The 13,181-nt window shown below is 46.7% G+C and overlaps 1 long non-coding RNA gene across 1 annotated transcript in view; it reads right to left on the bottom strand.

Annotated features, from left to right (window-relative positions):
- Positions 1 to 13,181, bottom strand: part of LOC140415063 (uncharacterized) — a 125,756-nt gene that overhangs the window by 59,770 nt on the left and 52,805 nt on the right. Inside the window, exon 2 of the long non-coding RNA XR_011944189.1 lies at positions 4,830 to 4,927. This is a non-coding gene — a long non-coding RNA (uncharacterized lncRNA). The remainder of the gene's footprint in view (positions 1 to 4,829; positions 4,928 to 13,181) is intronic.

The raw sequence follows: 13,181 nt of genomic DNA on the forward strand, positions 1-13,181 counted from the left end.
AATCCAATAGATAGACTTTTATCCCAGATGAGCCCCCAATTTGTTATGGGCCAGGATTTAGAGAACCCCGAAGTGTATCATGGAGTTCACCTGACCCACAACTTTTACTAGATTGTGGAATGGGGAGCACACGGCCCACTCTACAGGTGTGGTACAGCAGAAATGGAAAAGTATTTTTTAAAAGCAAAACAATGTTTATTCTATGAACTCAAGTTAACCTTTTTAAAACATACAGTGAACATCTTAGCGACCATCAATTCAAATAAAACCCCCAAAGACTACAACACTAAGTAATCCTTTAAGCTTTCCTTTTAACATCCATACGACTTAAAAACACCTTTTAACAGAAGCACATTAGGTTTACATTCACTACAGAGAACATTTATAATTCTGAATTCACCAAATGATCAAGAGATAGTCTTTTGATGGCAGAGAGAACAGCAGTACACCTGCTTGGTCTGGCTTCGAGCTCCAACACTGAAAACAAAACTAAAACACACCCTGCAGCCTGCTCAAAAACAAAAGTAAGAAGCTGACAGACAGCCCAGCTCCACCCACACTCTGACATCATTGATAAACACCCATTTCTTAAAGGTACATTTCTTAAGCACCCATTTCTTAAAGGTACTCTCACATGACAATCTCCACCTCGCTATACTCCTGTTCAGCCTACCTCTTTGACCAACCCTTTGTGAACTGTTAACACTCCCGTGAATAGCTCTGGGATATTTTATTACATTCAAAGTTCTATAAATGCAAGTGGTCATGTCTTCAAAGGCAATTTGCATTCTTAGATTTCAGCCTTAGATTGCAAGCTGCAGAATATTTGGCTTAAAATACAGAGATGAACAACTTCTATTCTGCATCTAATCAGTACACAGAGGTGTTGGGCCAACTCTGCGTGGGGAAAGCTAGGCCTACAGCAATGACTGAGCATTCCAGTGCTAAACAGTCTCTCACAATAGGGAAGCTGGACTAAATCTGTTCTACAACAGATGGCAGTCACAAACAAGCCAAAGCAAGCTGGGTCAGGTATCACTGCAGCCATATCACCTTAACCAGCTCTGACAGACCATCCACAGAACCACTTTGTAATTCATTCTGATGCCGAAGCACTGTCTGTGAGACAGATAGAGGGCAACAGACGTACAGTCAGAGTTATGGTGCGATGCCGAACAAGGGATAGAAACAGAGGTATGGAGAATAATGAGCAAGCAACAGAGACAGGTACAGAGAGATAGAGAACAAGCGACAGTTAAGAAGAGATGGAGGCCAAGAGATGAACGTGAAAACATGAAGAGATAGAGAAGCAGAGACGGAGACATAGAATGATAGAAAATAAGAGAAGCAGAGCCAGATATAGAGAGAATGAGAGAACCGGCACCGGGTCATTGTCCGTGTGGAGCTTGCACATCCTCCCCGCGGCTGCGTGGGTCTCACCCCCACAATCCAAAAAAGATGTGCAGGGTAGGTGGATTGGCCACGCTACATTGCACCTTAATTGGAAAAGAAAATTGGGTACTCTGAATTTATGTTAAAAAACAAAGGAGAAATAGAACAAAATAGACATACAAATAAAATAGAAATAAACAATATAGATCATTGGAAACAAACAATATTTAGGAAGACATGGATAATGATAAAAACAGATAAAATAAAAAGAGAGTGAGAGAAAGAGTAAAAAGGAAATAGAGCCAAAGAAAGTCATGAGAATAAAATTAGAAAGACAAAAGTAAAATTTAATGAAGGAGATAAAAGAAGGTAGATGAAGTCTTCTTAGTTTTTACACCATTAGAACCAGTGTGTGAATGCATGCAATTGGCATAACCGCTTGGCTGAGGCTAGGGAACAAATCACTTGCTCAGAGCAGTAAGGTAATGGCATGTTCCCTGACCTCTGTCCTCAACAAAGTATCTCTTGGACAAAGAGCCAGTAAGGAGATTCAGACACTGACTACAATAACAACTGTCTGCAGGAGAGGGCAATTTTATGTATAACTGGTTGAGGGAGATGCCAATTCAACTTTTTATCTGTCAATGCCTCGATTTTAAAATTTCAGCATTATGTTCAAATTCCTACAGCCTTGGCCCTCCACTGCAGCCCGGCCACACCCCCATCTTTGTAACCTCCTCCAGTCCTACAACTCTTCAAAATCCCTGCGCTTCTCGAACTTTGATTTCCTGAGTAGCAGATTTTCTTCGCTCCATTATTGGCAGCTCTGCCTTCAGCTGCCATGGCCCTGAGCTCCCGCACTCCCTCCCTAAAGCTCCCCACCCCCTCCTCTTGTAAGACTGTCTTTTTTGTCCCCCTTGTCCTAATGTCTCTTTATATGGTTCAGTAGTAAATTTTGTTTCATAACATCAAAATTACAAGGGGGATAACTTTTAAAAAATAAATTGAGAGTACCCAATTAATTTTTTCCAATTAAGGGGCAATTTAGTGTGGCCAATCCACCTAGCCTACACATCTTTTGGTTTGTGAGGGTGAAACCCACACAAACACGGGGAGAATGTGAAAACTCCACACGGACAGTGACCCAGAGCCGGGATCAAACCTGGGACCTCGACGCCGCGAGGCAGCAGGGCTAACTCCCTGCGCCACCGTGCTGTCCTTAGGGGGGAGAATTTTACCAGTTCACATGTGGTGGGAAAGAGGCAGGAGGCCAGTCAAATCCGATTTCCCAACCTTGCCGCGTCATCGGGGAACTTTACTGATGGCGGGTAAGGGTAGCGGAAAGGCTTGCCACCACAAGGAATAGTGAAGCCAATGTTAATACATAAAAGCCACTTTACCATACTGTCAACATATTGCTGACAGTGGATCGATTCACCACCACTTGGAGGAGCCAGCAGCTGAATGTAGACCAGCGATGGGCAACCTAGGCTAGTGAGTGGGCTGCAAGAGTGGCCCTCCTTCACCTCAGTGGGCCGCAAGATTGAAATCTGGCTTGTTCACTTATCATGGCCCCATGAATAAGATTAAATACATTTTGTTTTTAAAAAAATTTAGAGTACCCAATTCATTTTTTTACAATTAAGGGGAAATTTAGCATGGCCAATTCACCTATCCTGTGTCATGATATGCAAATATGCAACCAATGAACACTCAGAAAAGGACACAACCAATGGGCAGTCAGGACACTCAGAGGTGGTTTCATCACAGGGGGGCATGACATAAACACTATAAAAGGGATGAGGCACTCACACCCTGCCTCTTTCCACAGACAGACATCTAGAGAGTTAGACAGGGTTGATCAGCAGCATCACACCCCAGCACTTGGCTTAGAGCAAGCTGATACAATTAGACTGAGTTACTACAGTTAGATTAGCAGAGACAAACTCATTTGAGAAATGTGTTCATAGTTCAATAAACACATTGAACTCATTTCAGAGTCTGGAGCATCCTTTAGTTAAGGCTGCATCAAGTAGCAGCCTGTGTTATCCGAAGCAGCATAACACAACACCCTGCACATCTTTTTGGGTTGTGGGGGGTGAGACCCACGCAGACACGGGAGGAATGTGCAAAGTCCACATGGACAGTGACCAAGATTAAATACATTAAATACATGCTGAATATTTCATAACAAGTTGTAGATAATTCTTAATCTTTTATATATTCATGGAACCATAAACTTCAAATGGCAAATACAAAAGAAATATTTACACTTTGGACACAGAGGGACTACATGGCTCTCAGTCAGTATTGTGGACAATCAGCGCATACCTCACTTCACTTGCCCTCACTTCAGCTATACCGGTAGGAAAAAACTACGGAAATCAGTGGAATGTGGCAACCCTACTTATGGGTAACAGTCAACAAAATGTTGTGGTCCGCACTCAGAACTCACGGGCCTCATGTGGGCCCTGGGCCGCCAGTTGCCCACCACTAATGTCGGCAGACTCCCAGAGCAGCCCGGTGCGGGAGTGTTTCTTTAATCAAAGAGCAACCATTGACACCGAAGGTAGCCTCTGCAACCCTCATGCTTTCACCATAGGGGTTATCCTCCATCAGCGGTGATTTTATTTTTAAAATTAACTTTATCCTACCCTCTGAGGTTGGAACCCACAGAAATGGCATCTTTCCAGATGAGGCTCCTCAGATGAGGAGCTCAATCAGGCAGGCCAGCAGCTCTCTGAGGTGAGTACTGTTCTGAGGAGCGTTAAATGCGGCTGGGTTGCCAACATCAATGGAGATGCATTCACTGCTGACTTTCTCAGTGGCAAGGCAAGAAATCAACTATCCGAAAAATCTTGCCATGGTGTCTACAGCATAGAGGTTTGATGTTTGGCCCAACTGGTCAATGCCAATATTAATATTCAGCATAGGCCTCCACCCATCAACCTGTGTGAAAGACCTTGGGACATTTCACTGTGCTCAAGGCACTATACAGAAATGCAATTTGCTGTTGTTCAGGCTCGCATTTTGGGTGCCTGGATTGGTAATTAGGTGGATTACTGTATGTGTAAAAGGTTGTTAAATTGATTCATGGGCGTGTAGATGGATTATTGACTGGATGTATATCAGGAGCGTGTCTTGATTGAGTGCTTTGTGGATAGATGGTGCCTACCATATTCTTCTGGATCACTATGAATATATCTCTTCAATTACTGAAAAATAGCCAAAATGCACCATGCAGATTCTTCTATTCTCCAATGTTTGATCTCTTCAAATGTGACACCCAACCCTCCAAGAGTCTTGTGGCTTAGTTGTTTTTTGATGTGAGCAGCAATCTAAACTCCAATCTGTTGCCTCTGGGTTCAAAGTAAATGAAAGTGCCATTGACCTATAATGACCATACTGAAAGGAGAGATCTCCTTTCAGTGACTCACCTCTTTGAAATGTGATGCAGTGTCCAGCTGATCCTGGGTGTATATGCAAATGATTGATGGATAGTGAGTGTCAATACCCAGTGACGACTGGTTCATACCTGCATAACAAGAACAATAAATCTCAGTCACAACATTGATCAACATATTAAGACTCATAATCAGATCTCTATGTTAGAAATCAGCAGGCCTCATCAGCACAATTTTAAAACTTCCGTCTCGCTTATTCATATTTGCAATCTCCTACTTTTGTTCCTTCTTAGGAGCTCAAAGGCATGGCGACACAGTGGCTAGCACTACTACCTCACAGGGCCAGTGTCCCGGGTTCGTGTGAAGTTTGCACTTTCTCCCCATGTCTGCGTTTCCTCCAGGTTCTCTGGTTTCCTCCCACAGTCCAAAGATATGCAGGTTAGGTGGACTGGCCATTCTAAATTATTGTTTATTGTTCAAAGATGTGCAGGTTGAGTGAAGGACTGGGCCTAGGTGGGGTTCTCTTTCGGAGAGTCGTTGGGGACTTGGGCTGAATGGCCTCCTTCTGCACTGTAGGAATTCTAAGATTTAATATATCAACGAACCTCATCAGCACAATTTAAAAACCTCCACCTCACTTCTTTACATTTGTGATCTCATACTTTTATTCTTTCTTAGGAGCTCAAAGCTAAAGAATGTCTTAATCACTCACTGTCCTCAACTCCGACTTTTAAACCAAAGTCTGAAAAAACTCAACAACTGCCTCTCAATAAACCCCTCTTTCCTACGCCTGTTGTGTTCTATACTATTGGCTTTCATGATTCTCCTGGGTTAGTCACGAGAGAGAAATATTTCACAGTCAGACTAGAGCAGCTAACTATAGAAGCACTCTAGTGTAATAAAGAATTGGGAGCAGAGTTTCAGCTTGAACATTATCAGGAAATTGCACCTAAACTTCACCCATAATTGCGCTGGTTACAATGCAAGTTTCTGATTTTTTTTTAAAACCATGTGCATACCCATCAGTGTAAAGTCTTCCATGAACCAATACAATTGGGCAGTGTAATAGATACAATTCTTTAATTTTCTTTCTATTAAAAGTATTCTTTACTGAATTCAAAGCTGCTAACCGTGGTGCAATTTTAGTAATGCAGTTGCAAATGGGTTTATCACAGAAAGGTAAGCATTTATAATACATATTCACCTGAGCATAACCTAATTTTAAATCACTGAATTTATTATTTTATTTAATTTGGAGTACCCATTTCATTTTTTTCAATTAAGGGGCAATTTAGCGTGGCCAATCCACCGACCCTGCGCATCTTTGGGTTGTGGGGGCGAAACCCACGCAAACATGGGGAGAATGTGCAAACTCCACACGGACAGTGACCCAGAGCCGGGATCGAACCTGGGACCTCAGCACCTTGAGGCAGCAGTGCTAACCACTGCGCCACCGTGCTGCCCCCTAAATCACTGAATTGACTTGAAAAATCTACATAGATCCCTTTCATAGTTTCATTGGTACACACTGGTTAGTTTGTGAGTAAATGAATTTGGCCTGCTTTTGCAGTAGTAATGACAATGAAACTGATCAGCATTTTCCATCATTCCTCTTCTGAATTTGGTCGCAAATACTGGTGCCTGCACATACACAGTTAAACACAGGAATCCAGAGGTTGTCATCAGTAGACACTTCTCCGTGAGGTGCATGGTTGAAGTCCCCAGAGAATGCAATCAGTTAGAAATCATAACTGTCGAGGACTTGTCCTCTTATGCTATTAGCTTTACTGTAAACACCCTTGAAAAAGTTACCCCTTGTTGAATGAGCTAAATAGGTTTTTTTTTAATGTTATTTTATTACAAACATGTATCAAAACAGGTTACAGTGAATAAACACCCCGGGAAACATACTTCCCAACAATCAATTATACAGTCTGTACAGATTTTTCCCCTTTTTCACCTCCCCTCCCCCGCGACGAACAGTCCCTCAAACACGGTCACAAACATCCCCCACCTTTCCTCAAACCCCCCTGAAGAGCCCCTTAGCTCAAACTTTATCTTCTCTAATCGTAGGAAATCGTACAGGCCACCCAACCAAGCCGCTACCCCCAGTGGCGATGCCGACCGCCACTCCAGCAAAATTCGCCGCCGTGCAATCAGATAGGCGAAGGCCAAGACATCGGCCTTCCTCCTCTCCATGTGCTCCGGCTTCTCTGAAACCCCAAATATCGCCACCAAAGGGTCTGGGTCCACCTCCTCCTCCACTATCCTGGCTAAGACCACGAACACTCCCGCCCAGAATCTTCCCAATTTTTCACAACCCCAAAACATGTGATTCGCTGGCCCCCGCCCACACCTCTCACACTCATCTGCTACCCCCTGAAAGAACCCACTTATTCTCGCCCGTGTCATATGCACCCTGTGCACCATCTTAAACTGTATCAGGCTCATCCTTGCTGCTAAATAGGTTTGTTTGTCTTTTTCTTTTTAATTTTATTTAAATCAAATTTGTAACATTTCCAGAGAGAAAACAGACCTTATGCAAAGAGCCTTAACATAGTGAAAACAAACAGTGGGATAGAATAAACATGTTAATAAAGCACTTCCCCAATCAACTCTGTTTGCCCTGCCCCACATGTTCAACTAAACTAACGTGGCTCTAACCCCCCCCCCCCCCCTCCCCTCAGGTGCTGCTGCTGTCGGTTTCCTGCGCTGTTCCCTGAGAGTCTGCAAGCGACCTTCTACCCCGGGGGATCCCTGGACCCCCCCCTGCCTTGCCCACTTAAGTCTTCTCTGCTCTCCTTCCCGGCTGCCCTCTCCCAACCTCCCCCCCCCCCCCCCCCCCCCCCCCCCCAGGCCTGACCTGCCAGGCCAGCCCTGCGCTGGGCCCTAGCCCGCCCCTCCTCCTACTCTCCCTGGGGCCCCCTGACCTACGCTAGCTATGCTGACCCCTGCCCTTGGCGCCTGTCTGTCTACCACCCGAGCGCTCGGGCCCTCCCGCCACACACCATTAACCTGATTGTATCTCACCATGTCCTTTCAAGTCCCCTAACCAGCCCCTAGCCCATCCCCCTCTCCGAGGCCCCGATCTCCCACCAAAAGGTACCAAGCGCATGGCCCCTCTCTCTACCTCCCCCCCCAACACGATGCTATCCCTCAAGAACACCCTACACAATGTGCCATCCAGCCCCCGCTCTCTGTCCCGGCTGAAAACAATCTTGGATAGAACATTACAGTACAGGATAATTTAACGAACCACCGCCACACAAAAGCTCTGAGAACCCAGAGTCCTTTAGTTCAAGTCCAACTTCTTCTTTTAATAAAAGTCCACACCTAGGCAGAGCAAATTAGGTTAACGGACCGCCGTCACTGTACAGCACTGAGACAACTAAGTGCCCGTTAGGTCAAGTCTAGCTTCTTTTCTTTAATAAAAGTCCAAACCTGTTCTGGTGTCTCAAAGTAGTAGTGGAGTTCCTCAAACGTAACCCACAGCTTTGCACGATACAGCATTCCAAACTTTACCTCCTTTTTGTAGAGGGCTGCCTTTACCTTGATGAATCCTGCACGCCTCTTGGCCAGCTCCGATCCCAAGTCCTGTTAGATACGCACCTCACAATTCTCCCATCTGCTGCTCCTCTCCGCCTTGGCCCATCGCAGCACATGTTCCCTGTCAGCAAGCCGGTGAAAGCGAACCACCAAGGCCCTCAGTCGGTCGCCCGTCCTGAGCTTCCTTCCGGAGGCTCTATGCGCCCCATCCCATTCCAGGGGTCGAGGGAAGGCCTCCGGTCCCATCAGCGCCTCGAGCATACCTTTCACGTATGCACCCACATCCAACCCCTCGCAGCCCTCGGGGAGGCCAATGATCCTCAAATTCTGCCTCCTGGCTCTGTTCCCCAGCTCTTCAAGCTGCTCCTGCATCCTCCTCTGGCGGGCGTTCAGCTCTTCCACCTCGTGCTCCAGCTCCGCCACCATGTCCGCCTGGCTGGAGAGCTTCACCTCGACCTCCCTGAGCGCCTTCTCCTTGACCGCCTGGGCCTCGACCATTTGGTCCATTACCGCCCTCATCGCGTCCAACGTGTCCCTCTTCAATTCGGCGAAGCAGTTCTTAAAAAACTCCATCTGCTGCTCCCTTGGCCAGTGAGCCTCGGCTCCCTGGTCCCTGCCGTCCGCCGTGTTTCACCGCCCGGCCTGGGGTTCCCACTGCTCCCGCTTCGAGCCCAGCCGCTCCATTCAACCACTTTTGGTCCAGCTGCTCATACCCCGGGGGGGGGAAGCCTCTTCCCTATCGTCTCCTCAACCTTCCAGGTCGCAGGTCCCGCAAAAGTCCGTTCAACAGGTCTGTTTGCCCATCGCGGGCGGGAACGATCCGACCTGCGACCTCGCTAAATAGGTTTTTAATGGCATACTAAGTTCATAACGATGGTGAAACAACTCATGAAAAAACCTTGAAAAACTACTTTTATATTTGTGAAATGTCACATTGTTCCATTATGATAAAAAATTCTACAGATTTTTAAAATAATAATTTTTAACAAGTTTGTTTATGAAACTTCGTCTTCTATCTTAATCACATGCATATGGCTAAATCATTTATTGTTGCACCCTGCAAAAGGATATTAAAAAGTTAAGGATAATCAGTGTACTTCCTGGTTTGCTGTCTGTGAGAATACTTAAATGTGATTCCTTGCTTATCTGCTTGCTGACATCACTGCTAATGCATACCAAGTTTTCCCCTTGACTTGATGCCAGATTTGAACTGCAAGCAGGAAAGGGGAAAACGGTGCCACAGTGATTGCCAGATTTATGTGGGCAGCTTTCTTTGAGGTCAGCGGCTTGTGTGGGGCTCCTCTACTGACTGCACATATTTTTGATACAATAACACTCTTGTAAGCATGGCTATTGGGGCCAGTGTGTGGATGGAAAGTAATGTGTTTTGAAGGGCTCTCCTGGACCAGGGTAGTGGGCAAAATCTCAGAATTTTGGCTTGGGGGGTCAGGCCAACTTTGTGATCCTGATCTCGCAAATTGAATCTCAAACAGCGTAAAAGATTGTAAAAAAAACCACAAACATAAGTGATTTTAGGTGTGGCAGGCACACATCTGCTTTACTTCCCTGATCTTTTGCTCTGGTTTGGCTGATTTCCCCACATTGTACTGAAATCATAAACATAGCTGAGTGAAGGGCAGCACGGTGGAACAGTGGTTAGCATTGCTGCCTCACGGCGCCGAGGTCCCGGGTTCGATCCCGGCTCTGGGTCACTGTCCGTGTGGAGATTGCACATTCTCCCCATGTCTGCGTGGGTTTCGCCCCCACAACCCAAAGATGTGCAGGGTATGTGGATTGGCCACGCTAAATTCCCCTTAATTGGGGGGGGGGGAAAAATGAATTGGGTACTCTAAATTTATATATTTTTTTAAAACATAGCTGAGTAAAAACTCCATCCCGTGTCAAAATGGAAGGCGGGGTTAGTTATGATGCCTTACAAAGTCAAACATCCTGCTAACCTTCACTGTTCAGACTCACATCAGAAAAAAGGCTACTTGGGACAAGATAACAAAGAAATCCAATTGGAAAATGGAGGAAACGCTGGGTAAAATGGAAAGACGGAGGATTTCAAATTTGTTAAACAACAAACTTTTAAAAAGTAAACAGCAGAATTCCAAAATCACACCCACATCAGTCTAATAAGGGTCTGATGTCACCTCAGACAGCACAGAAATTCACCTCACTGCAAGTGTGGGCATTGACTCTTTGAATGTTAATAGCTTTCCAACTATTCCATCAATTAATATTCATGACACCCCAAAGCTCTTCACATCATAGATGATGGCTTGTTCATAAACACGCAAGCACACACACGCATAAATATAAATAAATATACACACATATACGTACAAAGCCAACAGAGCTCACAGCAAATTGGGAAGTCTGTGTCATTAATCAGCATAAATTAAATTTGTCAGAAATGCCAGTCATTAAGATTGACAAATAATAAGACTTTCACTCAAAGAATCAGAAAAAGAAAAAAACAGGCAAGGTCACCATAATTACTAATTGCTCAGGGCTGGATAGCAGATATTCCATATCAATTTTTCATTACATGATTATGAATAATCCACAGTACTGTTCATTGCAATTAATGCCCCTGCTCACCCACTAGTTGGAAATTTTAATATATATTAAACAGTATTCACAAGAATGAGCTAATCCTATTAAAAAAAACCTTGCTTTCATTCCTAGAATATAGCAGCTTTCTCATTATGGAAGAAGTAGAAGTTTGAACAGTAAAGGTGCAGTTTTAAAGGGATAAAACGTTACACACCAGTGCAGTATCAAGGCTGATGAGAGTAAAAGGCAAGACAGAAAGTGGGATATTAAGCCCCCTCCTCCCCAACCACCACCCCACCCCCACAGCATGTTTGGAAAAAGCAGAGGCAGTCCGCCAATGGATGGCAGTGGGGGGGGAGGGGGGGGATTTTCTGGCCCCGCCAATGTCAATGGCATTTTGCACTGTTCACTGGCAGTGCCACCAGGGAACCCACCATGGCAGTTCGCCATCGGCAAGACCAGAAAATCCTCTTGGTGGAAGGGCCGGGACATTGAGCCCAAAATAAAGAAAGAAAGAATTTGTTTTGAAAGAGAGCCTTCCCAGCTCGGAACATCCCATATTCTCGCTGGCTTGTGGCCAATACGACGAAGTGCATTTACTGTTATAATGCAGGGAGTATGACAGCAATTTGCGCACAGGAGGCTCCCACAGAGGGCACGATTCTCCGGCCTTGTTGCGCTCTCGCTCAACAAAATGAGGCCGGTGAATAGTGGGAGAGGCCAAAAACGTGAACCGCGCCGGACACCAAATAGTTTGCGAAGCAACCGGTCCGCTCCCACAGGCGAAATCAGTATCTCGCCGCAGCGGGGCGAGAAACCAATTATCACCACTTAAGCCCTATTTTCATACAATGAACGGGAGCCACCTCACATCCAACGGCCTCCCCAGCAAGTGGTCTGATTAGTACTCCTTTTTAAAAACGTGAACCTGGCGCAAGAGCTTGTGCGGGAGCCGAGGAGGTGAGCAGCCATCTTTGCTCACATGCAAAGAGCCCGGGGGTGCTGGGCTTGCCACCCCAGTGCTCAGTGGGGGATGGGAGACCCTCTGCTGGGATGGGCCACCATGGGAGGGTGGGGGGAGGCAGTGGAGGGGGGTAAACCGGAGGGGGCAACTGCTCGCAGTACCACCATGTCAGCCCCTGGATCATGTGTACCCATTCTGGGGACAACCCTTGTCCCTGCCCATCTGCCCCACTGACCACCCATAACCCCCATCGACTGCTGAGGCTTCCGGCTGCACAGCTGTAGACATTGCTAATAGGGAATTAGCAATCATGGTTTGGTGAGCATTTCACACACGCCAAGTGGATTCCCGTGGGTGGCCGGGCCATGTAGCATGTGGAGTGTCTGTGTGGGTTTCACCCCCACAACCCAAAGATGTGCAGGTTAGGTGGATTGGCTGTGCTAAATTGTCCCTTAATTGGAAAAAAATAATAATTGGGTACTCTAAAAAAAAAATTTTTAATGTAGCATGTGGGGGTCATTGCCTTGCATCCCAATCACACCCTGATGCCTGGATACTGTGCCTGAACACTGCAGGAAGCAATACCGAACATGCAACATCCGAACACTCAGGGGATGACACAGCTCCGGGGACAGGTCCACGGTCGGAGGGTGGTTGAGCACCACGGGAAGGTGGGGAGGAGAAGCCTGGAGAGATGGGCAAAGGGTCCAGAGGTCAGCCCGCATTGCAGAAGTGACAAAGACAGCATAATAGTTGTGCAAAAAGGTGTTTAATGTGTTGTACAATTAATGGTGCCGCCCTTCCAGCCCCCTCCCCACCCCTCATTTACCCCCACCTCCCTCCCCCTCCCCCGGTGCCCTCAGTAATCCTCAACGTACTTGGCCCTCCTAGCTCTACCATTACGTCTAGGTGTTTCCCCAGAATGCACATTTGAGGTGGAGGCTGCCAGCTGCCTACCTCGTCCCGTGGCCTTCGAAGTGGGTGTCCCCTTGGGGCTCTGGGGCCGGAGGGCCCAGGCTCACTTGTCGGCGGCCCATGCACAGCTGTGCCACCCTGTTCCATGTGCTGACCTCGAGTCGCAGCCTCATCAAAGGGGTGGGTCTCGGGGGAGCTGGTGGCCACCGTCGCCACTCCATGCGACGTGTCCGGATTGGCACTCAGTATCCCCTCCTCCCGGTTGGTACCCATAGGGCCCTTGGGTTCACCTCGGGACGGAGGGGTAGCTGGTTCGAGCTGCGGCTGCCCCTGCATCATCTGGCTCTGCCAGCTGGTCCACACCATTGTGTCGATGCCCATGGCGATGCTCCTCAATG

This window comes from Scyliorhinus torazame, chromosome 1 (assembly GCF_047496885.1).
Source record: "Scyliorhinus torazame isolate Kashiwa2021f chromosome 1, sScyTor2.1, whole genome shotgun sequence".
NCBI classification, from domain to species: Eukaryota; Metazoa; Chordata; class Chondrichthyes; order Carcharhiniformes; family Scyliorhinidae; genus Scyliorhinus; species Scyliorhinus torazame.